General features: G+C 39.1%; 1 protein-coding gene across 4 annotated transcripts in view; it reads right to left on the bottom strand.

Annotated features, from left to right (window-relative positions):
- The window catches only part of SGMS1 (sphingomyelin synthase 1), a 310,369-nt gene that overhangs the window by 153,853 nt on the left and 131,002 nt on the right, over positions 1-25,514 (bottom strand). For all 4 annotated transcript variants that reach the window (XM_033215416.1, XM_033215407.1, XM_033215440.1 and 1 more), the window contains exons 4-5: positions 6,695-6,737; positions 1,099-1,240 (exon numbers count right to left, since the gene is read on the bottom strand). The gene's annotated coding sequence lies outside the window, so the exon portion shown is untranslated. The remainder of the gene's footprint in view (positions 1-1,098; positions 1,241-6,694; positions 6,738-25,514) is intronic.

The following is a 25,514-nucleotide window of genomic DNA, read 5'->3' on the forward strand; positions in this document are numbered from 1 at the left end:
TTTAGTAGAGAGGTGGTTTCACCATGTTGGCCAGGCTGGTCTCAAACTCCTGGCCTCGGGTGATCGGCCCGCCTTGGCCTCCCAGAGCGCTGGGATTACAGGTGTGAGCCACCATGCCCAGCTGAATAAGAATATTTTTAAAACTCTGCTTCAAAAAGGGAATACAGCAGGGCATACTATTTCTATCATACACAATTTAAGACAGACTCAGTGCTGAATCCCATTCTTGCCACTTACTCTCTGGGAATAGCAGGCCAGTTGTTTAACCACTTGGAACCTTATTTCCTCATCTGCAAAATGGGACTCGCTTAATGCTTTCATGATGGTGTGACAAAGACACGTAAAATACTCAGCACAAGGTACATTTGTAGTGTTCTTCATTGGTAGATGGAAAAAAAAAAGACTACAAAAATCCTAAAGGATCAAGGTAACATATGACAATAACATAGGCTGTGCCTTACCAAGAGAGCCAGTGCATCCAAAGCCAGACATCCACCAAAGGTCACAGGATATGAAATAATGGATATGAAATAATGGGTGTCCCTGATCTTGATGATACATTGTTGAGGAGATAAAAATTAAAGGCTAAAAACCAAGAAAATGGGGTAAACATTTAACGGGGGTCAAAAAACAAGCAGGTCAAAGTAAATGACTAAGAGGGAACCAGTCAATCTGATACAACCACATCCAATCAGAAACGGCCTTGATGATGTTCAGGGAAAAGTAAAGCCAGTCACAGCTGATTATAAGACACATTTGCTGAGCTTTGACACTGACTGCTCTACTCCCAGGAAAGAAGGCAATGAGGTCTTTAATTAGAAATTTGCTATTACTTTCATGTGATAAGAGTCTAATGTCCTTGAGGCATTGGGAAGGACACTCAAGGGTCTGAATCAGAGTTCATCAAAGAGTGACGAGTGATATCCCACCACACAGCCAAGGTTACAGAAAGACACCAGGTATTTCAGGCCTGAGAGTTCTGCCCTATGAACAGTGAGATTCAAGAGAAGAGCTAATTCCCAGAGAATGACTCCATTTGACTGAGTAGAGCAGAGTGGGCCACATCAGGTTCAATCAGAGTTCTTTGTTAATACATACCTCCAACAGCTGCTGTTTTGCATTTATCGACAAGTTCCTCTAAAAGTATTCTCAGGTATACTTGCTGAGTCAGGGTCTTGTCTTCTATTTCATGTTTCCAAACCATACACTTTTGGGCATCCCAAAGAACTCAGTGGTGTGCCTGGAACAAAGAAGCAGTTTCAACTTAACGACTTCAAAACAGAATCACAAAATTCTAAAGCTGAGAGAGACTGTGTAAATTCAGTGGAGTTTACTATAAATAAAAGGATTCAAGTACTTATAAACTTGGAAACAAATAATTCATAATGAACCTTCCCTACCTCCTCCCATTTTTTCTTTCTTTTCTAGCTTTTAATTGTTGTATTTTTTACAGTAGTATAATATATACATATAACATAAAGCTTACTCCATCTTTTCTAATTAAAAGTTAAGTTTTTAGCCCTATGACTATAAAAGGTGTTTCTCCTTTTATATAATTATCTACTATTTTTAGTTGACAATAAATAATTGATTATCATAAATTAAGTATAACTTTGAAGTTTCAGCTTCAAACTGAAAACAAAGGTAACTACTGAGTTATCGTCTTTACAAGTTGACTTATAAAAATGTTATGATCTCTCTGGGGCCAAAACATTACCCTCATAAGTAACAGCTTTTATAGTTATATATGTGTACATGGTACACATTTCCTAGCAGCATAATCAGGAAGCTAGAGACAATGTCTTGTACTAAAGAACAAAGAGGGCTATTCATTTAGTGCCTCATTCATAGTAATTTGTACTTATGTGTGGAAGAATATGGAATCTAATGGTAGCTAGAAAGGTAGCATATTTTAGTTCGACCGTATTTAATTTAATCAATAACATTTTCTTTTTTTTTTTTTTTTCCTGTGATAATCTATAAGAAGTAGGCTCTCAACCCTTTTCAGGATCATATAAGCCCTACAGTATTGAGTATCTATGAAAACTAAGCCTGTTCCATCCCTCCCCACTTAAATTTCAGGACAATCGTTAACTCCTTAAAGCTATCCCTGGACCCCAGGATAAAAATCACAGGTGCTCTCCAGCTGTCAAGCTGGGGAGCTGATACCTTGAGCCAACTAACAGACTTAATTCTATAAACAATTCTTATAGACAAAAACAATCCACTACTCTCAATAGTCCTAAGGACTTAGTTAGGACCAGGCATCCCTCCGCACCCTCCCATCTTTTAATCATTCTTTATTCTATCTGTAAGAAATGGTGCTACATCTGTAAATAATCAAACATAGGCATACAGAAAGCAGTTATCAATTAAAACAGCAATAAAATAAAACAAACAAACAAAAACTAGGACTCTTTTGCCATTATATTAGCTTAAAAATATTCAATTAAAGTTTCAGGCCAGGCATGGTGGCTCATGCCTATAATTCCAGCACTAACCTAGGCAACAAAACGCTTAGGAAATGATGGAGATTCTGGTTCCTCAGAAGGGGAGCGGGAAGACTGAAAAGATGGGGGTGGTGAAGCGTGTATAAAAAAAAAAGACCCTTACCCCGCACCATAAATTAAAGTTAACACAAGATGGAGTAAACACCTAAAATTAAGACCTGAAACTATAAAATTCCTAGAAAAAAAAAAAAAAAAAAACCATAGAGGAAATGCTTCATGACATTGGAGTTGGCAATGATTTTTGATATGACATCAAAAACACAGGTAAAAAAAGCACACACACACACACACAAAATAAGCAAATGGGACTACATCAAACTTAAAAACTAAAGGAAGCAATCAACCAAGTGAAAAGACAACCCACAGAAAATATTTGTAAACCATATATCTGACAAAGTGTTAATATCCAGAATATATAAAGAATGCCCACAATTCAACAACAAAAAGTTAAATAATAATTAAAAATTGGCAAAGGACTTGAATGGACATTTCTCCAAAGAAGATATACAAATGGTCAATAAGCACATGAAAAGATGCTTAACATTCCTAATCATCAGGAAAATGCAAATCAAAACCACAGTGAGATATCATCTCATACCCATTAGAATGACCACTATCAAAAACAAAAATAGAAAATAGCAAATGTTGACAAAGATGTGGAAAAGTTGACTGGAATATTTGTACATTGTTGGCAGGAATGTCAAATGGTACATTTCTGCCAGTTATGGCAGTTCCTCAAAACATATGATCCAGTAAGCTCACTTCTGGTATGCATCTGAAAGAATTGAAAGCAGGGTCTTGAAGAGATATCTGTACACCCTTGTTTACTTAAGCACTACTCACCATAGTTAAGAGGTGGATGCAACCTACACATCCAATGGCAGATGAATAAAGAAAACATGGTATATACATACAATGGAATATTATTCAACCTTAAAAAGAAGGAAATCCTCTTATATGCTCTAACATGGATGAACCCTGAGGACATTATGCAAAGTAAAACAAGCCAGTCACAAAAAGACAAATATTACATGATTCCACTTATATGAGATATCTAAAGTAGCCAAATTTACAGAAACAGAAGGTGGTTCGTATGGTGGTTCGTAGTTGCCAGAGGCTGGGCAGTCGGGCTAAAGGGGTGTTGCTGTTCAATGGGTATAGAGTTTCAGTTTTGCAACATAAAAAGTTCTAGAGAGCTTTTGCACAACAATGTGTACATAGTTAACACTACTGTACACTTAAAAATGATTATATTTTATGTTATGTGTTTTTTACCACAATAAAAACAAATGAGAGATTATCCTGGATTATCTGAATGGGCCTAATATAATCACCAGGGTCCTTAAAAGTGGAAGTGGTAGACAGAAAAGGAAGTCAGAGTAATGCAATATGAGGCCATTTGACCATTGCTGACTTTAAAGACGGAAAGGTGCCAGGAGCCAAGAAATGCAGCCAGCAGCAATAAGCTAAAAAATAAAAACAAGGAAAGGGACTCTTCCCTAGAGTCTCTGGAAAAGAGTGCAGCCTGTGGACACCTGTTTTGTTCTGCTACAGGGTCTCATTCTGTCGCCCAGGCTGGAGTGCAGTGGCATGATCCCTGCTCAGTGCAACCTCTGCCTCCAGGGTTCAAGCGATTCTCATGCCTCAGCCTCCTGAGTAGCTGAGACTACAGGCATCCACCACCACACCCGACTAATTTTTGTATTTTTTGGTAGAGACAGGATTTCGCCATGTTGGCCAGGCTGGTCTTGAACTCCTGACCTCAAGTGATCTGCCGGCCTTGGCCTCCCAAAGTGCTGGGTTTACAGGCATGAGCCACTGCGCCTGGCCCGTTGATTTTAGCCCAGTGAGGCCTGCTATCAGACTTCTGACGCACAGAACTGTAAGATGATAAATTTGTGTGGAGCAAAGAAGGGGAGAAGGGAGGGAAGAAGGGAGAGAGGGAGGGAGTTAGAACCCCAGATCCTCTGCCTCACCTGGTAGAGCCAAACAAACCATCCCTACTCCTGTAAGAAGGGGCAGTTTACCCTCTCGAGAAAATGATATAGCAAGACTTCAAACCTAGACTCCAGACAAGGCTGAAACAAAAGCACTGGATCTAAGCATTCTCAGGCTTGGATGGTGAGACCTCTGGCTCCCTTCCTCCTCACTCCTCTGTGGTGCCCCAAATCCTTACAGGTAGGCTTATACCCTACAAAAAAGGTAAACAAAAAATTCCTTTTTGGAGAAACTGAAAGGTCCAAGGAAAAAAGTCTGCAGATTTTGATACGTGATAATTACCCACTGAAATGGCTAGTAAGGCCTCTGCTCAAAGACCTTAGAGTGAAGCCAATTAGGTAACAAAATTGCAGTCCATTTTTTATTGTCTTACTCTTAAGTAAGAATAGACAACTAAATCTCCAGCACTCATTTGGGAAGAGCCTTTAACATTAAAATCAGTGATCAAAATAAGAAGATAAAGGGAACACACAGGAAAATGTGCAAAGAACAGGAAAAACCAGCAAAATAGTTCAATTCCTATTCTCAAAAAAATGAGAAAATATTGCATCTATGAAACAAAAACAGGATCCTAATTTTTAAAACAAAATATTCATAGATCCTAAAAAATTAAATTCAAAATTACAAACCTGCTAGCAGAAATTAAACATTCAACTGATACCAAGAAAACCTCTCAGAAAGTAGAAGAAAAACACAGAAAGATGGAAAATAGCTAAGAGTAAGACTTAAGAAAATTAGAGGATCAAACTAATAGGTGCAAATACCCAACTAACAGACTAAGAGAAAAGAGAGAATGGGGGGAAATTATCAAAGAAATAGTGCAAGAAAATTTACAAGTTGACAGACATCGGTTTCTAAGCTGAGAAGACCATGAACATCAAAAACAATGAAAAGTGTCCCAATATTGCAGAATTCTGGAGATAAAGTATGAAACATTTTCCAGAGACAAAAAAACAGTTCACAAACAACCAACTGGGAGCCAGAATGGCTTGAGACATCTCAACTTATATCAGAGCTCAGCCACAAAAAAATATAGTTATAATAAAGTAGACATTAATACTTATCTAAATATAGACTGCATCAAGAAAATAAAGACAGGAAAAGTAGGTATGTAGTAAGGGTAAAGGGTGGTCAATATGTAGGTATGTAGTAAGGGTAAAGGGTGCAGTAACAATGACTGAATCAAGAAAATAAAGAGACAGGAAAAGTAGGTATGTAGTAAGGGTAAAGGGTGGTCAATATGTAGGTATGTAGTAAGGGTAAAGGGTGCAGTAACAATGACTGCATCAAGAAAATAAAAAGACAGGAAAAGTAGGTATGTAGTAAGGGTAAAGAGTGGTCTATGAGAGAGAACTCTTCAGCAGGAAATCAATGTATAAGTCTAAGTTTTAAAAGGAATCAATAAATGGCACTTAGAGCATATGATGTGTTGTTTAGAAATAGGTAGATGAATACTGGAAAATACAACTAAAAGGATTGAAAAGGGCTACCTTTAGGCAAAGGGGCAATAAGAGTATAAAAAATAAAACAAAGAATGGCTATTAGAGTACTATTTGAATTCTTAAACATTATACATGCAATTACCTCTAAATAAATAAAATAAATAAATGAAAGGAAAGAAGGAAGGAAGGAAAGGAGGGAGGGAGGGAGAAAGACTTAAGAAAACAATTCTACAAATTGTTACACACTAGAGATCGTCAATGTTCATCTACACAGAAAGAATGAAAACAGCAACTGTCCTAATATTATACAAATGATTACTTGAGGCTTGGGATAAAATTTCCAAATATAGTGCCATACATAGATTCCAAAAGTGCTGTACTGCAAACACCTAAAATGATAACAGGCTGTGGAAAATAATATTGAATGCTTCAAAAATATGACTCAAATAATGAAGACACTGATGTCAGATATGTATGTAAAGAGTTGGAAGAAAATTATTCTGGGGTAGGAAAAAAGCATTAGTTATAAATACTCCATTTTGTATAAATACATACTTGCTCAAAATATGTACATAACTAAATTAATTAAATGGTAATATGTATTTGACTATTTCATCTATATCCCCAAAGTATTCCTTATATATTCCAATTGCCCACAAAAATTGTTTGTTTAGATCCTTTCATTGGGAGAACACAGAAAACATAAATTAGCATAAAAGGTAAATAATTTAAAAATCCACTTACCTGAGTCATGCTGTTATTTTTCTTCATCAGTCTTCCTTCCAATCTAGAAGAAAGTAATATGTAAATTAAAGTGCATTCTTCATGCAATGAGCTGCTTATAAGAAAAAAAACCTAAAATCCAAGTTAACTATTATTCACTTCTTGTTATGTATCCATAGGAAAAAGAAAAAGCATTATTTCACCAATTCCCAACTAATTTCTGGCTGCCATGGTATTCAGAGTAAGCTTCTATTAGACAATGCCAAGCAGAAGTAAGCATGCAAATCCAATGTCAATAAAAAAATCGCACACCAAATGCAGCTGATGGTATAACAGGAGTTTTAAAACCATGTACCTTTATAAATTATCTACTCTCCATTTAGGTAAATAACTGCTAACTGACTATATAAAAAAGATGAAGCAAGAAAGTGTGTTTTTTAAACCGTAATAGTCACAACCCTGGGGTAAATTTTCATTTTTACCAAAATGCAATCAATAGCAAGTTAAGTGGAACAACCACAGACCACATACATAAGGATATGATCAAACAGCTTATAAATAACCCTAACCCACATCACCCTAAAGGCTTAAAAATGCTTCCGCGTTTTATTTCATGAAAGACTTTTTCAGCTAAAAATGAAATATGACCCTGTGTAAGTAAAATACACAAGTGAATTAGGCTACATGTAGAAAGAGGAAAAAGTAATTTTTTAAAAAATTAGCAAGCCCAGAAATCTTGTGTGGCTTAATAAATTTTCTTAAAGTGAACATCACTCTCCCAAAAAGTCAACACTGCCCTGCCTTCAAATAGCACACATTAGTTTTGCCTGTTGGGCTAGGTATAATTATTTAGGAATCTATCTGGGAGTCTAAGAATCCCTGTATCTGGTCAAAAATAAAATGCTTTAAGGAAAGGGGAGCAAGTAGTTGATGACTACAAAGTGGTATTATTTCAGAAAGATGTTAATGTGTCTGAGGAAAAAGTTTTGGCTGATTGGTTGATTATATGAGGTCAACCTGCAAGTTCTCCAGAGACCAAAGGACAGAGAAGCAGTTTATGATAGAAACAGAAGGGGAAGGGCCTTCCTGTTGTCCAGGAGGAATGGACTTCTGGGAATAAGATGGGAGAAGGCAGGAGCAGAGGGGAGAGAAGGGAGTGGGGAGGGAGGTGGCCTCCTTTCTATAAGTACAGAAATACCTATAAAGATAGTAACCAAGCTCGTCCGTGCTAGAAGCTAGATGAAATTACTAATGTATGATCTCATTTAATCTTCCAATTCCTATGAAGCCTGTTTTGCAATCCCCAGTTGACAGATATTAATACTGAGTCTCAAATCACCAATGGTGTCTGATGTAAACAGTTTGTGGGTAAAATAATGCTATTCCTCTTTACAGCTTGAATGCAGCGCTAGATTCACCATCAACAAAAAGAGAGAGATTCACGAAAATGAAGCCTTATAATTAAATACAGAATATGCTGTTTTGTCCCTACCCACAAATCATTTAAAGGAAAAGAATCCATTTATTCAGTACCCAAGAAGTCTTCTGAATTACCAGAAAGTGGAATCGTTTTGTTACTTGTAAAGTAGGCCCATGTTATCTTTTTGTACATCAAAGAAGTTTCAAAAGAAACTGAATTTCATAAGAGATAATTTTCTGACATGTTAACTGGTTTTATGGCACTGTGTGCTTTCCCACTGTAATGGGAGAAATCAGAGGAACACAGTGTCCCTCAGAGATAGCCACAGATGCAAAGAGGCAAATTACCACCAGATAATTATTGAAGAACCCATGATAGTGTCACCTTCAAATGGCATGCCACACCTGCATGAATATTTAATTTCTATCACAAGTACTTTCAAAAAGCAGGGGCCAAAATAGGAACATAGTTGAAAAAGGGAACTTTCCATTCTGCCATTTGACAGGAAGAAAATAAAATATCTACCTTTTAAGGCAATATGTAATATATCAAAGACATGTACAAAGACATGTAGCTAAAAAGATCTTCCTACATCCTCACTGGTGAACACAAAGTAATGTCTCAATGACAATAAATGATTGTGAGACATCATGAGATGCCTTTATACTTAACCCCACAAGAACCCTATGTGTGTGTGTTGGGTGAGGGGTGGAGGGTGAAGGGTTTAGAATCCCCTACTTAACCAGATGAAGACATTAGGCTCATAACAGAGGTTATGTTGTAACTTGTCCAAAGTTGCAAATTTGTCCAACGTCAAACTTTGAGGAAATGGGAAAGGGTTCCAAACTACATGTCGGATACCTTTAGGCTATTGTGTTGACCATAACAACTGTGCCTTGATGATGAATATACTTGAATCTGTTTTTCAATAAAAAATGATCCATTCACTATTTTCCAGTTTCAAATTGCTTTTGCTATCTTCCTGAGTAAAGGATCTTGACACTCCTTCCTCCTGTGAGGTGGAGTAAGTATTCTGTCAGTGAGTGGCTTGAGAAGGTCTAGAGGGACTCTTTTTAGGATAGCTGCTAAAGCCTCCGAGAGCACCCTGGTGATCTTCCTTTTATAGGATCTAGCATATGGAATGCATAGTAAAAGCTGCAGGCTTGATTTTTCAGGGGACACATGCCATGAAGATACAATGCAAAAAGTTCTTTCTGGGACTCTATGAGTAAGCAAGTTAACAATGCATACCATGCACAGTAAATCATCTAAGGAAAAAATTAACCAATTATACTTAAAAGTCTGTGGCTCTAAACTTTCGACTGAGGACTGAGCAAAGTATGGCATGAGTCTTTGCAGACATTAACCTAATGACATGCAGAATACTGGTGGTGGGGGAAGTGTGGTACAGAATAAGGTACTCTTCTCCTATTCAATAATTCTGATACAGCAATACTCAAATTCCTATGTGTTTACTACTTGTGACTTCCTCTCAAGGAAAACACACTGGAGTAGGAGAAGGTTCAAAGGGTAAAAAGGATTGGGCATAAGAACCAAGGTTGTGGAAAGAAAAGATTAAAGTTCACAAAATTCTGCAAGGCATTGGCAAGCCCTCACTTTGTAAGTTTACATTTGTAGGGTCAACCCTTTCAAAACTTATTACTTCCTCTTAGACTGGGGGTGCGGCAGGGCAGTGGTTCCATTCTGGGGCCAATCTGATTGATCAATAGGCAGTGGCTTCCTAGAAAGCACACCAGAAGACAGTGCCCAAATCAACTGCCATTGTCCGCTATGGACACACGATGTGGAAATTGCAGCAGGCATGCTTCATTTTTGGCAGCCCTGTCCCACACCCTATTATTAGAGTTCAGTTGTCAATTCTCAGGGGAAAGACGGTGTGTAATAATAAATAAATAATATAGAGAGACCAGGAAGAGCACTCCACTAAAACTGCATTTTATTAGAATAGTAAAAACACTGAAAACTTTCTCATTCTTACTCATAAACAGCATGTTTTGCAAATTAGAGCCTGGCTTAAGAGAATACAAAATCCAAAGTAGAAAGTTTGTGTTCTCTTCCTTTATACAAAGTTAGTGTTTTCTTCCTTTAATATCTAACTCTCAATAAACAGAGTTTAACTGACCCTTTTCGCCCTTTCTTCTGCTTGGAGGAGAACCTTTACTATCTCTCAAACAGGATCCTGCTGCTGTCAAAAAGCCCCAGGCATGGTCTCTAGCTTTGGTGACTGAAGGTTGCAAGTCTCTTGCTGCAGTCACCCTTAAAGCTTCTTCCTGCCAGCAGCTGGTATCACTGGTATCAGCTCTCTTCACAAGGGAGGACTTTCCACTACACTTAAGGAAAGACTTGATCTTCCCTTCACTACACTGCTTTCTTACCTTTTCTAGATTAAAAGAGTAATGCAACGGGTAAAGTCCTTCCTCAAACTTTGCCTCAATTTACAGCCAAGCATGATTGTTTCGGGTAAGTTACAGAGCTCCTCTCTTGAAACTGCTGGCTGAGATGTAAAAGAAAAACAAAAAATAAAAAAAACCATCCATTAACTACCCTGGGAGTTCAGCAACTTCCAAACTGGCCTCTCAAACCAGTTTCCCTTTTCCTGTAAAACGCATTTGAATAGAGTTTAGAATAACAGGTTCACCTAGGAGGAAGGAACAGACTTACGGATTGCAATCTACTAAAACTGTAGGAGCTGAATGAGAGATTTAATGAGAGATAAAAATTCCAAAGAAATATACCACACGCCCTTAAGGAAGTAGTTACTAAAAAAGATGATAAAGAGTGAAAGCAACTATGCTCCAGGCAATGGTGAGATAAGTTCATGGACCATAACTGGTCAAAGACTGGAAACTAAACCAGTTTTAAGCACGACCTCAAAGCAAACAACACCTCCGCTCACCTTCCCAGAAAGAGTGACCAAGTGCCTTCGCTTAATGCTGCAGAAAAGAAGAGGTACTTTATCCTTTCATTCGGCAAACATTTATTGAGCAAGAAGGTGAGATTATATAGAGATGAAAGAGCAGCTTCCCTGAAGGAGCTTAGTTTAGCAAGGAGAAAAAAAACACGTAAATCAGTATTTACATTTCTATGTGGTACCAGGGAGTCATAACACTGAGCTAAAGCACAACATCAACCAACACAAACACTTCCCTGGTAGGGGCCAGACACAATTCTGATATTTTTAGGTAACTCATTTGAATCTTTGAAACAAGCCTATGAGACTGGCAAACACTTTTCCTGGTTTACTGGTGCAATTAGTGTGTATGAGATATAAAAAAGGATCTTTCAAACACAGAGTTTACTCAAAATAAATCTTCAAATTATGCCTCCCTCCCCAAATACAAATCTCAATCCCTATTTTAGCTTTTGCAGGTTGCCCAGCAGTATCTGAGGTTCCCAGAACTCTCACTGAGAAATTCACAAATTGAAGAAATAATTTCCTACATCACAGGACTTGTTATCAAGGGCCACGTCAGTAATGCCCTGCCTACAGTAGAGCATTACTAAAAACAAACAAAATGAGAGCAGTTTTGTTTGTTTTTAAATCCTTACCCACAGATGTACCAAAATAATCTTCTACGTTATTTAATCCTAGCTTCGTCAAGGGCAAGAGTCACACCATGTCTGTGTTTAATGAGTTCTCAGTATATAAGACAGACATTGGTTAGCACCCAGTAAAATCATATCATATTTGTGTTACCAATTAAATCAAATTGATCTTCTCAGTTATTGTCAAGACCACCTTTACTTTCTATATTTATTATTTTCTTTTTTAATTTTATTTTTATTTGACAAATACTTGTATACATTTATGGAGAATAATGTGATGTATTTTGACATATATTTACAATGTGGAAAGATTAAATCAGGCTAACACATCTATCACCTCACATACTTATTTTTTGTGGTGAAAACATGTAAAATCTATTCTTCTAGCAATTTTCAAATCTATGATGCATTATTTATTAATATTACAGTCATCATTCCTCACAGTAGATTTCTTGAACTTATTCCTCCAATTTATCTCCCCATCCCTTCTCCCCCTTAACCATCCCAGCCTCTGGTAACCACCATTCTACTCTCTACTTCTATGAGTTTGACTTTTTAAGAATCTACATATATGTGAATCATGTAGTAACATAATGTCCTCCAGGTTCATCCATGTTGATGCAAATGCCCCCACTTTTTAAAGGGTGAATAGTATTCCATAGTGTGTATATGCCACATTTTCTTTATCCATTCATCTGATAATGGACTCCTAGGTTGTTTCCATATCTGAGCTATTATGAATAGTGACACAATAAACATGGGAGTGCACATATCTCTTCTGCATTCAGATCAAATTTCTTTGGCTACATTCTTAGACGTGAGATTATTGAATCATATGGTAATTCTATTTTCGGTTTTCTGACAAATCTCCATACTGGTTTCCATGATGACTGTATTAATTTTCATTCCCACCAAAAGTGCACAGGGGTTCCCTTTTCTCCACACCAGTCATTATTTTCAAGACTAGATTACTACCCACCCTCAAAGGAGTTATTCATTGCCAAGTATTTGCTCCTGCAGTTCCCTGTAATGCCCTTCCTCTATCCTGCTCCCCACACTGTTAATCCATTCCCATCACCTGGCTTAGAAAGAACAATGGAAATAAGATCCAATAAAATCTGGATTAGGAATTAGGTAATTACCACCACATGATATTGGAATATAATACAATTTCCATTAAAACCGTCTTCACACAGCCTTATTCCACTACCAACATGTTTAACTAAAGTAATACTAACATGTTTAGTTTAACTAAATAGAACTGTTAATGCTTAAAAAAAATAGTTCTCTACACTATGTTTAATCTACTGTGGTCCAAGCAGCCTCTGTCTGGAACAGTAATACTCTCTCCTTAACTAGTCAGAAAGTCCCACAAGGATGGGTTATGTCATATCCCAAACAGACAGTACATAATCCAACAATTTAATAAATATTTTTAAAACTAAATGCCTTGCCTTTTGAACTTGGATTCTTTTTAGAATTTATGGAGAATAAATATCTATTGAAAAGTAAAGGAATTCACAGGACAAGGAGACTTCCTTAATTTCCTTTTAAAATACTTTGAAGGAACATTATGGCTTCAAAAGAAAATTCAACATGAATTGTCAAAACCAAGCTATCATAATAAACTTTCCAAGTCTCAAAACCTGTCTTCTGTGTTTCTAAAAGAGGCAAAATTTGGCAAGCAAATAAGAATAAAATGGACCAATAAAAAACTTCGAGTTTACTCCAATATAGAAACAGACTAAATATAAAACCCAATTACAATGCAGATTACAGGAAATGTTTTTAATCAAGAATAAACTAATTTATTCAAACTGGATTTGTAGTAGACGTATTTCAGAGTATCTGTTCACCCACTCCCATTTCTGGGGGACTCTGCCATATTCTCAGGCCCAGTTGTCTCTCAATTGCCATCTTCTATCACCTGACACAACTCCACAAGCACACAGCCATAGCTGATCAAACCCGAAAGAACATCTGACCCAAAGAGAGCCATTCAGAAGCTGGCCAGAAGCCTGTGGCTTGGGTTTGATTACTTGCTAAAATGATGAACTCAGTCAATCAGCTTTGCTGCTGCGGGAACTAAACCCTGAAGGAACTTGCCAGTTAGATGTCATGGTGAAAGGTCAAGAGGAACACTTAAGCTCAGGGCAATCATCATGGGCCAAGTCTGCCACAGAAAGCAAGTACTGGACTGAAGCCAGTTCCCAACCTGAGGTTTCAGGGGATCTACATTTTGAACCCTCTTCTGGAGTGAGAGTGACCTGGTTTTTGCCACCAAAAGACAGAGCTTATGATAGCAACCTAAGTTAAAATCTTATGTAAAGACCTACCATTGACGTATTTAGTAAGAACAAAATCACCTTCTTTTAGATAATTAGAGGAAACAGCTTACATCACTTAGCAATCTGAAGTCAGGTTTGTTTGTTTGTTTGTTTTAAAAAAAATAAAAAGGAGTTTTATTATTTTCAAATTGTCTCCTCTGGACTTCTGGTTCTTCACCTTCAAAGTGAGGTCTGTTTATTAGACCCTCTCTAAGTCCTTTTAATGGTTTATAATCTCAGTACAGGCACCCTGAGACAAAGGAAGCCTTTCTGTGGGCAGTGTTTGGACAGTGGTGGAAAACATTCTCCACTACCTTAGCTGTCACATGATGAATTCTCATTCTATTAAATTCATAATTAGAACTAACAAATTTTTCTACAAAAATTCTTAAGATGAGTCAGTTCATAAGGCTATCTCATTTTAGACATAGGTACACAGAATATTAGAATTTTTCATACTGTTGATTGCTCTATTTTTCATTTAAAATATTTAGTTATACTAAATGCCCTGCCTCTCCCTTAGTTAAAAAAAAAAAAAAAACTAAGAAGCAGAGAGAGTGCTATCCTTTTAGTCATTAGAGGAAATACTTAGATCGGAAATGATGCTACAACCTTAACCATACATTGTCAATACTCCACTTTGGGGAGCAGGGGGCATGGTAACAAAATAAAATATTGGAAATACAAACACTCTTATCATTCAGGCTTTAACATAAATTAAAACAGCATTTATCTCAGAGTCTAAAATTGTGAGTATTCAATGAAGAAAACTGCTCCAGAAGCATTTTTTAAATATCAGAAAAAACTGTCCAAGATTGAGAAATGGGAAAAAGAGATTCCTAGGTATGTTTCCAGACTATCCACGTCAATAAGGCTATGCACTTTTGACTAACTTTCCATTTCACTGTCAGTAATTCCAAGTAATTCTTGTCCATAGCAATGTAAATAAATTTTGTCCAGTAAAGATATGATTGATTTCTACCTGGAAGAAAAGATAACCCCAAACATTACATTTTATTGCTCCATGGATATTAACCAACTGTGTTATATATTGATATATTTATTTCAGCATTCCTGGGGGGTTTTCAGTTCCTCAAATTTGCCTTTAATTCACCTTAGTTAATCCCCTCATTAACTGAACTGAACGAACCTTTGATATATGTTCAGTTTATATCTGCATGCAATATGCTTTTAACTTTTCAAAAATTACTCTTTAGCAGTAACAGTCCATTTTAAAAATCAGTCCATTATAACATCTGGAAAGGTATTTGTTGTTTACAGTTAATGATAAATACATAACTCATCAGGCTATGAATAACCAGTCCATGCTATTTGGAAGTCAGGTTGATATAGTTTGGCTCTGTGTCCCTACCCAAATCTCATGTTGAATTGTCCAATTTTAGACGCGGGGCCTGGTGGTAGGTGACTGGATCATGGGGGTAGCTTCTAATAGTTTAGCACCATCCCCTCAGTGCAATCTCATGACACAGTTCTTACCAGATCTGCTTGTTAAAAAGTGTGTAGCATCTCCCCAACCATTCTCCTGCCAATCATGTAAAGATGTGCCTGCTACCCCTTCACCTTCTGCCATGATTGTAAGTTTCCTGAGGCCTCCCCAGAAGCAGAAGCCTGTACAGCCCGCATAACTTTAAGCCAATTAAACCTCATTTCTATATAAATTACTCAGTCTCAGGTAGTTCTTTATAGCAGTACAAGAACAGACTAATACAGAAAATAGGGGATGGGTGCAGTGGCTCACACCTTGTAATCCCAGCATTTTGGGTACCCGAGGCAGTCGGATCACCTGAGGTCACAAGTTCAAGACCAGCCTGGCCAACATGGTAAAATCTTGTCTTTACTAAATATACAACAACAACAAAAAAATAGCCAGGCATGGTGGCGCATGCCTATAATCCCAGCTACTTGGGAGGCTGAGGCAGGAGAGTCACTTGAACTCAGGTGGCAGAGGTTGCAGTGAGCCAAGATTGTGCCACTGCACTCCAGTCTGGGCAACAGAGCAAGACTCTGTCTCAAAATAAAAAAAGGAGGGAAGGGAAGGGAAGGGAAGGGAAGGGAAGGAAGGGAAGGGAAGGGGAGGGGAGGGGAGGGGAGGGGAGGGGAGGGGAGGGAAAGGGGAAGGGGAAGGTAGAGAAGGGGAAGGGAGGGAAGGAGAAGGGAAGGGAAGGGAAGGGAAGGGAAGGGAAGGGAAGGGAAGGGAAGGGAAAAAACTGTTATAAGAGAAGCAGGGCATTGCTATAAAGATACCCAAAAATGTGGAAGCAACTTTGAAACTGGGTAACAGGCAGAGGTTGGAATAGTTTGCAGCGCTCAGAAGAAGACAGGGAAGACATGGTAGAAAAGAAAAACCATTTTCTGAGGAGAAATTCAAGCCAGCTACAGAAATTCATTTAAGTAAAGAGGAGCTGAATGTTAATGGCCAACACAACAGGGCAAATGCCTCCAAAGCACTTCAGAGACCTTTGTGGCAGTACTTCCCATCACAGGCCAGGAGGTCTAGGAGGAAAAAATAGTTTTGTGGGCCAGGCCTAGGACACCACTGCTCTGTGCAGCCTCAGGTCATGGCTCTTTGCATCCCAGCCACTCCAGCTCTAGCCATGACTAAAAAGGTCCAGATAAGTCTCAGGCCACTGCTCCAGAGGGTGTAAGCCCGAAGCCATCAAGGCTTCCATGTGGTGTTAATCCTGCAGGTGCACAAAAGTCAAAAGTTGAGGCTTGAGGGCTTCCACCTAGATTTCAGAAGTTATATGGAAACATCTGGATGTCCAGACAGAAGTCTGCTGCAGGGAGAACCTCCACTAGGGTAGTGCAGAGGGGAAATGTAGGGTTGGAGCCCCCACACAGAATCCCCACTGGGGTACCGCCTAGTGGAGCTGCAAGAGGAGGGCTGCCTTCCTCCAGACCCCAGAATGGTAGATCCACCAACAGCTTGCATCGAGCACCTAGAAAAGCTGCAAGCACTCTATGCCAGTCTATGAAAGCAGTCACAAGGGCTGAGCCCTGCAGTGCCACAAGAGTAGAGCTGCCCAAAGCTTGGAAGCCCACGCCTTGCATCAGTGTGTCCTGGATGTGAGATACAGAGGCCAAGGAGATTATTCTGGAGCTTTAAGATTTAATGACTGCCCTGCTGGGTTTCAGACTTGCATGGGGCCTATAGGCCAATTTCTTCCTTTTGGAATGGGGGCATATACCCAATGCCTGTACTCCCATTGTATGTTGGAAGTAACTAACTTGTTTCTTATTTTACAGGCTTATAGGTGAAAGGGACTTGCCTTGTTTCAGATGACACTTTGGACCTGGACTTTTGAGTTAATGCTGGAATTAGTTAGGACTTTGGGGGATGGTTGGGAGGGCATGATCGTGTTTTGAAATGTGAGAAGGACATGAGATCCAGAAGGAGCTAAGGGCAGAATGATATGCTTTCGCTATGTGTCCCCACCCAAATCTCATGCTGAATTTTAATTCCCAATATTGGAGGTAGGGCCTGGTGGGAAGTGGTTGGATCACGGGTGTAGTTTCTAATGGTTTAGCACCATCTCCCTAGAGCTGTCTCATGATAGAGTTCTCACAAGATCTGCTTGCTAAAAACATGTGTAGCACCTCCTCCCTCTCTCTCTTTCCATTCCCAGCCATGTGAAGATGTGCCTGATTCCCCCTTTCCTTCTGCCATGATTGTAAGTTTCCTGAGGCCTCCCCAGAAGCAGAAGCCTGAACAGCCTACAAAACTGTGAGCTGATTAAACCTCTTTTCGTTATAAATTAGTCTCCAGTAGTTCTTTACAGCAGTATGAGGGCAGGCTAATACATAGATCATGCAAATCAAACAGAGTGATACAGATGGTAATAAACAAATGGTAATGACATAACAACAATTTCACTTGTAAAGCAAGTTACATTGACAGTCTGTTATGTACATCAGTGGGTAACAACTGATGGACAACTTTGAATTTTAATTGCATAGATGAATGTCACGAATTTGCTTCTTAACAGATATAATATAAGTAAAATTCAAGTAAATGGATGTAGAAGATGGTACATGTGTGAAAAAACATAGCTGAAAACCCAGTCAGGTCCATGCAATGAAGACAGCTGGAACACATAACCAAGTAAAGGGATTCCATCTATTAAGAAATAAAATAGCCAGGTGCGGTGGCTCAAGCCTGTAATCCCAGCACTTTGGGAGGCCGAGACAGGCGGATCACGAGGTCAGGAGATCGAGACCATCCTGGCTAACACGGTGAAACCCCGTCTCTACTAAAAAATACAAAAAACTAGCCGGGCAAGGTGGCGGGCGCCTGTAGTCCCAGCTACTCAGGAGGCTGAGGCAGGAGAATGGCGTGAACCCGGGAGGCGGAGCTTGCAGTGAGCTGAGATCCGGCCACTGCACTCCAGCCCGGATGACAGAGCGAGACTCCGTCTCAAAAAAAAAAAAAAAAAAAAAAAGACCTTATCTTAGTTTTCTGAACTACACAGCTATACCTCTAAATTAGCAAAGTAACGCATGTATTTGTAAGCAAAGATTTCTAAATCCTCGAAACTTTTCAACTCCCCAAAATAGGGGCTTAGGATTCTCTACCCATCCATCCCTTGATAAGACTTCTTTAAAAGAAATATTATAGACATTAAAAAGAAAATAGAGTCAAATGATTTCTCTTTACAGAATCAGTGAGTAGGAGGTTAATTGTATCATTCATTTTTCTAAATGTTATAAGAAAACCTATCAACTAAAAATCAACGGAGAAGTTATTTTATATAAGTAACCTGATGCATAAAAATACATTTACACAAAGGATTTACACAGCAGAAATCATAAAGATTCTTGCAAATAAAAGTCTCCCACTGAGATTTAAAATAGGAATTTATTTTTGTATTTTACAAAAATGTTATTTAAACACAATTGTTCAAAGCTACAACAATCTATTCAATTAGGAAACCATTTCAAACTTCACACATATGTAAAACTGCCCCTGTTGCAACCACATAGTGTACTTAGATTTGGAGAATTAAAGATTTCATGTTACTCCCATACCTGTATAAGAACCACCTTGATCAGTAAGATCAGTTCCCTCTTTCTCCCATTCAGTTTCCAGTCTTTCTTTTCAGGGACCATCCACCCCGCAACCAGTTCCTAGATGCCAGTTACATTCCATTAAAAACCCTTCTTTGGATGCAATTACCTTTGGTTCTTTGCTCCAGAATTTCTCCAGCCTTAAATATGTTAATAAGTATAGTGAATTTCCAGTAATGCACCATCTTTTGCTCTCCAGAACTCCAAGGACTACACCTTAGAAATTAACGTCCTAGTGAAACTGATTCACTTGCTTGGCTCTTGGGTTCTCTCCATTGGGTATATTCTTCATTCAGAAGATAAGTGTCCATCCAGGTCAGTCATATGCAGAGACAAAGAGGACCTTACTAGCAAGTATGATCCAAGGTGCCCAAGAATCATTCATAAACTCACTCACTGCCCTGATGTCCTAGATTTGCATGATTAAAGCAGTAACAACTATGAGCTACCAAGCATTGTGTCCCTTACGAGTCCCAAGTAAAAACAGAAATCTAGCAAAACTCTTGGCTATCAAACAATATATTGGAGACTTAACTGTCTAGTTAACAGAAAAGTGACTTTCTGAGCTAAAGTTTTATATTCTCTTTCAGTAAGTGAAAACCTTTCTGAACTGTATTATACTTTTTTCTTACTTTTCCCATGTTTGCAAAAGTAATAGATTTCATTGACAAATATTTAGAAAATAAAGACACAAACACAGGCAACAAAAATTACAAATAATTTGTAATTTGCCCTTGGTCAAAAGCACTTACATTTTGAAACATTTCTTACTGGTCTCTTTTAGTGCACCACCAAGGGAAAAATCTTTGATTCACTGATGTATACCTTCTTTTTATATATACATCATTATACAGATACATCCTTTAATGTATGTATGGATATTTCTCATAGATAAAACAGCAACACCACAAGTATTTATTGATTTCTACAATTGAAGTACATCTTAGAAGGAATCTATTTCTTTTATAAAACCATATAATAATTTATGGGCCTCTGAGGAGTATCCCATTTAAAGGACTCTAATTAGGAATATTTTTATAAAACTAATTTCATTAATTAGCTTTCTTTTATATCCCTTCAGCCTTTTACATTCTATTAGTTCTTCTTTCTCATTAAACACAGTTATTTATGACATTTTCAACCTAAAACAAAGAAAGAAGGATGAGTGCCTATAGTATACTGGAACGTAACTCATGCAGTGAGTACTACATGAGAGGATACTTCACAGGAGAGTACCTCACCCATACTGGTAGTTCAGCAAAAGCTTTCTGGTTTTGGTCCACATGGTCCACATGACATTGAGCTAGATCTTAAAGAAAACGAGAGTATTAAGCAGTCGATTCACTGAGGTATATCTTAAGCAGCAAGAATATCCTGGCAGTTAGTGCTAAATAAATGCTTCCTTGGTTGCTTAGAAGCAGCTGTGGTCAGCAGCTCCCACCAAGCGGAATGAAAACGGCAAATGAATCCTGCACCTTCAACTGAGGTATCCAGATTCTCTCATTGGGACTGACTAGGCAGTTGGTGTGATGCGCAGAGAGTGAGGAGAAGCAGGGTGGAGCCATGGTCCACCCAGGAGCTGCACACAGCAAGGGGAACTCCCAACCCCAGCCAGGGGAGACATTGAGTGATTGTGCTACCCTGCCCAGAAAACCATGCTTTTTCCATAGATCTGTGCAACCGTGGATCAGGAGATACCCTTGTGAGCCCATATCACCAAGGCCAGGCCTTGAGTCCCAAACACAGAGCTGTGCAGACTTTCAGTGGCCTCTTGGGTTGTGGCCAGTGGCAGCAGGTTGAAGACTATCTAAGATGACCGAGTTCCTGTGCAGGGGCCAGCCACCATCACTGAGGCCCTAGTCATCTGTTTTCCCCTGACAGTGCTAGAGAGACTGGGCAGTTTGGACCGGCAGGAATTCCCCACAGCACAGCACAGTGGCTGTGGCAGATCATGGTCAGACTGCTTCTTTAGGTGAGACCCAGATCCATCCCTTCTTACTGGGCAGAGCATTCCTGGGGGAATTTCAGCAACCCCAGTCAGGGGTTTATGAACAAAACTCTGATCTCCCTGGGAAGGAGCCCCCATGGGGAGGGGTGGCCGCAGTCTCTGCAGTTTAGCAGACTTAGTCTTTCCTGCCTGCTGGTTCTAAAGATTCTAGGCAGTCTGGATAGAGTCTGAGCAGCCTGGACCAAGGAGATTCCTTGCAGCCCAGCACACCCACTTCACCAAGAGGCAGCCAGAGCGCTTCATTAAGAGGCTCCCTCGTCTTGTGCCTCCTGACGGGGTCAGATGCCTCAACAGGGGTCACCACACACCTTACACAGGAGTGTTCCAGCTGGCATCAGGTCAGTGCCCTTCTGAGACAGAACTCCCAGAGGAAAAACCAGGCACTCATCTTTGCTGTTCTGCAGCTTCCACTGGTAACACATCCAGGTGGGGGAGGGACTGAGGCAAATATTCTGGAGTGGACCGCTAGTAAACCACAGGAGGCCTACAGAAGAAGGGCCTGACTGTTAAAAACAAACCAACAGAAAGGAACAACAAAAACAACACCAACAAAAAAGACCCCAAAAAACCCCATCCAAAGGTCAGCAGCCTCAAAGATTGAAGATAGACAAGCTCACGAAGAAGAGAAAGAATCAACACAAAAACTCTGAAAACTGAAAAAGTCAGAGTGTCTCTTCTCCTCCAAATGATCACAACACCTCTCCAGCAAGGGCACAGAACTGAGCTGAGGCTGAGATGGATGAAGTGACAGAAGTAGGTTTCAGAAGGGGAGTAATAACAAACTTCGTTGAGCTAAAAAGAGTATGTTCTAACCCAGGGCAAACAGGCTAAGAACAACGATAAAACATTACAGGAGCTGTTAACCAGAATAATCAGTTTAGAGAGGAACATGTATGACCTGACAGAGCTGAAAAACACAACATGAGAACTTCACAGCACAACCACAAGTATCTATAGCCGAATAGACCATGCAGAAGAAAGAATATCAGAGCTTGAAGACTACCTTGCTGAAATAAGACAGGCAGACAAGATTAGAGAAGAAAGAATAAAAAAGAATGAACAAAACCTTTGAGAACTATGGGATTATGTAAAAAGACCAAACCTCCAACTGATTAGGGTACCGGAAAGAGACGGAAAGAATGGAACCAAGTTGGAAACATACTTCAGGATATCATTCAGGAGAACTTCTCCAACCTAGCAAGACAGGCCAACATTCAAACTCAGGAAACACAGAGAACACCACTAAGATGCTCCAGGAGAAGATCAACCCCAAGACACATAATCTTCAGATTCTCCAAGGTCAAAGTGAAGGAAAAAAATGTTAAGGGCAGCCAGAGAGAAAGGCCAGGTAACCTACAAAGGGAAGTCAATCAGACTAACAGCAGAACTCTCAGTGGAAACCCTGCAAGCCAGAAGAGATTGGGGGCCAATATTCTACATTCTTCAAGAAAAAAATTTCCAACCCAGAATTTCATATACAGCCAAACTAAGCTTCATAAGCAAAGGACAACAAAATCCTTTTCAGACATAAGCAAAGGAAAATAAAATCCTTTTCGAAACACTGAGGGAATATACTGGCAAACTGAATCCAGAAGCACATCAAAAGCTTGCCCACCATGATCAAGCTGGCTTCATCCCTGGGATTCAAGGCTGGTTCAACATATACAAATCAATAAAGATAATTCATCACATAAACAAAACTAAAGACAAAAACCACATGATTATATGAATAGACACAGAAGAAGCCTTCAATAAAATTCAACATCCCTTCATGTTAAAAACTCTCAATAAACTAGGTATTAAAAGAACATACCTCAAAATAATATGAGCTGTCTATGACAAACCCACAGCCAATGTTATACGGATTGGGCAAAAGCTGGAAGCATTCTCCTTGAAAACCAGCACAAGACAAGGATGCCCTCTCTCACCACTCCTATTCAACATAGTATTGGAAGTTCTGGCAGGGAAATCATGCAAGAGAAAGAAATAAAGGGTATTCAAATTTTAAAAAGAGGAAGTCAAATTGTCTTTGTTTGCAGATGACATGATCCTATATCAAGAAAACCCCATTGCCTCAGCCCAAAAGCTTCTTAAGCTGATAAGCAACTTCAGCAAAATCTCAGGATATAAAATCAATGTCTAAAAATCGCTAGTATGCCTATACACCAACAACAGACAAGCAGAGAGCCAAATCATGAACAACTCCTATTCACAATTGCTACAAAGAGAATAAAATACCTAAGAATACAGCTAACAAGGGAAGTGAAGGACCTCTTCAAGGAGAACTACAAACCACTGCTCAAGGAAATCAGAGAGGACACAAACAAATGGGCAAACATTCCATGCTCATGATAGGAAGAACCAATATCATTAAAATGGCCATACTGCCCAAAGTAATTTACAGATTCAATGCCATTCCTATTAAACTACCATTGACATTCTTCACAGGATTAGGAAAAAATTATGTTAAAATTCATACAGAACAAAAAAAGAGCCTATATAGCCAAGACAACCCTAAGCAAAAAGAACAAAGCATGTCCAGGTGCAGTGGCTCACACCCATAATCCCAGCACTTTGGGAGGCCAAAGCAGGTGGATCACTTGAGTCCAGGAGTTCGAGAGCAGCCTGGCCAACATGGTGAAATGCTGTCTCTACTAAAAATACAAAAATTAGCCAGATGGGGTGGTGCACACCTGTAGTCCTAACTACTTCGGAGGCTGAGGCACAAGAATCACTCGAGCCCAGGAGGCGAAGGTTGCAATGAGCCAAGATCCCACCACTGCAACAGAGCAAGTTGCCCGGCCTGGGCAACAGAGCAAGACTCTGTCTCAAAAACAAAAAAACAAAAACAAGCAAAAGAACAAAGCTAGAGGCATCATGTTGCCCAACTTCAAACTCAAAAACAGGCACACAGACCAATGGAACAGAATAGAGTACTCGGAAATAAGAGCACACCTCCACAACCATCTCATTTTTTACAAACCTGACAAAAACAAACAAAGGGGAAAGGATTCCCTATTTAATAAATGATGCTGGGATAACTGAGATAGCCATATATAGAAAATTGAAACTAGATCCTTTCCTTACACTTAATACAAAAATTAACTCAAGATGTATTAAAGACATAAATGTAAAGCCCAAAACTATAAAAACCCTAGAAGAAGGCAACACCATTCAGGACATAGGTTCAAGCAAAGATTTCATAATGAAAATGTCAAAAACAATTGCAACAAAAGCAAAAACTGACAAAGGCATCTAATTAAACTAAAGAGTTCCTGCACAGCAAAAGAAACTATCATCCGAGCAAACAGACAACCTACAGAATGGGAAAAAATTTGTGCAATCTATCCATCTGACAAAAGTCTAATAACCAGAGTCCACAAGGAACTTAAACAAATTTACAAGAAAAAACAAACAACCTCATTAAAAAGTAGGCAAAGGACATGAATAAACACTTCTTAAAAGAAGATATTTATGCAGCCAACAAACATATGAAAAAAAGCTCAACATCACTGATCATTAGAGAGATGCAAATCAAAACCACGAGATACCATCTCAGGCCAGTCAGAATGGCGATTATCAAAAAGTCAAGAAACAACAGATGCTGATCAGGCTACAGAGAGATATAAATGCTTTTACACTGTTGGTGGGAATGTAAATTCATTCAACCATTGTGGAAGACAATGTAGTGATTCCTCAAAGATCTAGAACCAGAAATACCATTTGACCCAAGAATCCCATTACTGGGTATATACCCAAAGGAATCTAAATCATTCTCTTATAAAGACACATGCACGCATATGTTCATTGCAGCATTAGTCACAATAGTAAAGAAATGGAATCAACTTAAATGCCCATCAATGATGACTGGATCAAGAAAATGTGGTACACATATATCATGGAATACTATGCAGTCATAGAAAGGAATGAGATCATGTCCTTTGCAGAGACATGGATGGAGTTGGAGGCCATTATCCTTAGCTAACTAATGCAGAAACAAAACCCAAATAGCACATATTCTCACTTAAAATTGGGAGCTAAATGATGAGAACACGTGGACGCATAGTGGGGAACAACAGACACCAGGGCCTATCAAACGGTAGAGGCTGGAAGGAGGGGGAGAAACATGGATGGAGCTGGAAACCATTATCCTCAGCAAACTAATGCAGGAACAGAAAACCAAACACTGCATGCTCTCAGTGATAAGCGGGAGCTGAACAATGAGAACACATGGACACAGGGAGGGGAACAGCACACACAAAGTCTGTCAGGGGTAGTCGGGGAAGAGAGAAAGAGCAGATGGAAAAATAGCTAATGCATGCTGGGCTTAATACCTAGGTGATGGGTTGCTGGTGCAGCAAAACACCATGGCAAATATTTATCTATGTAACAAACATGCACATCCTGCACATGTACCATGGAACTTAAAATAAA

Source organism: Trachypithecus francoisi, unplaced genomic scaffold (genome assembly GCF_009764315.1).
Source record: "Trachypithecus francoisi isolate TF-2019V2 unplaced genomic scaffold, Tfra_2.0 Contig00586, whole genome shotgun sequence".
Lineage (NCBI taxonomy): Eukaryota > Metazoa > Chordata > Mammalia > Primates > Cercopithecidae > Trachypithecus > Trachypithecus francoisi.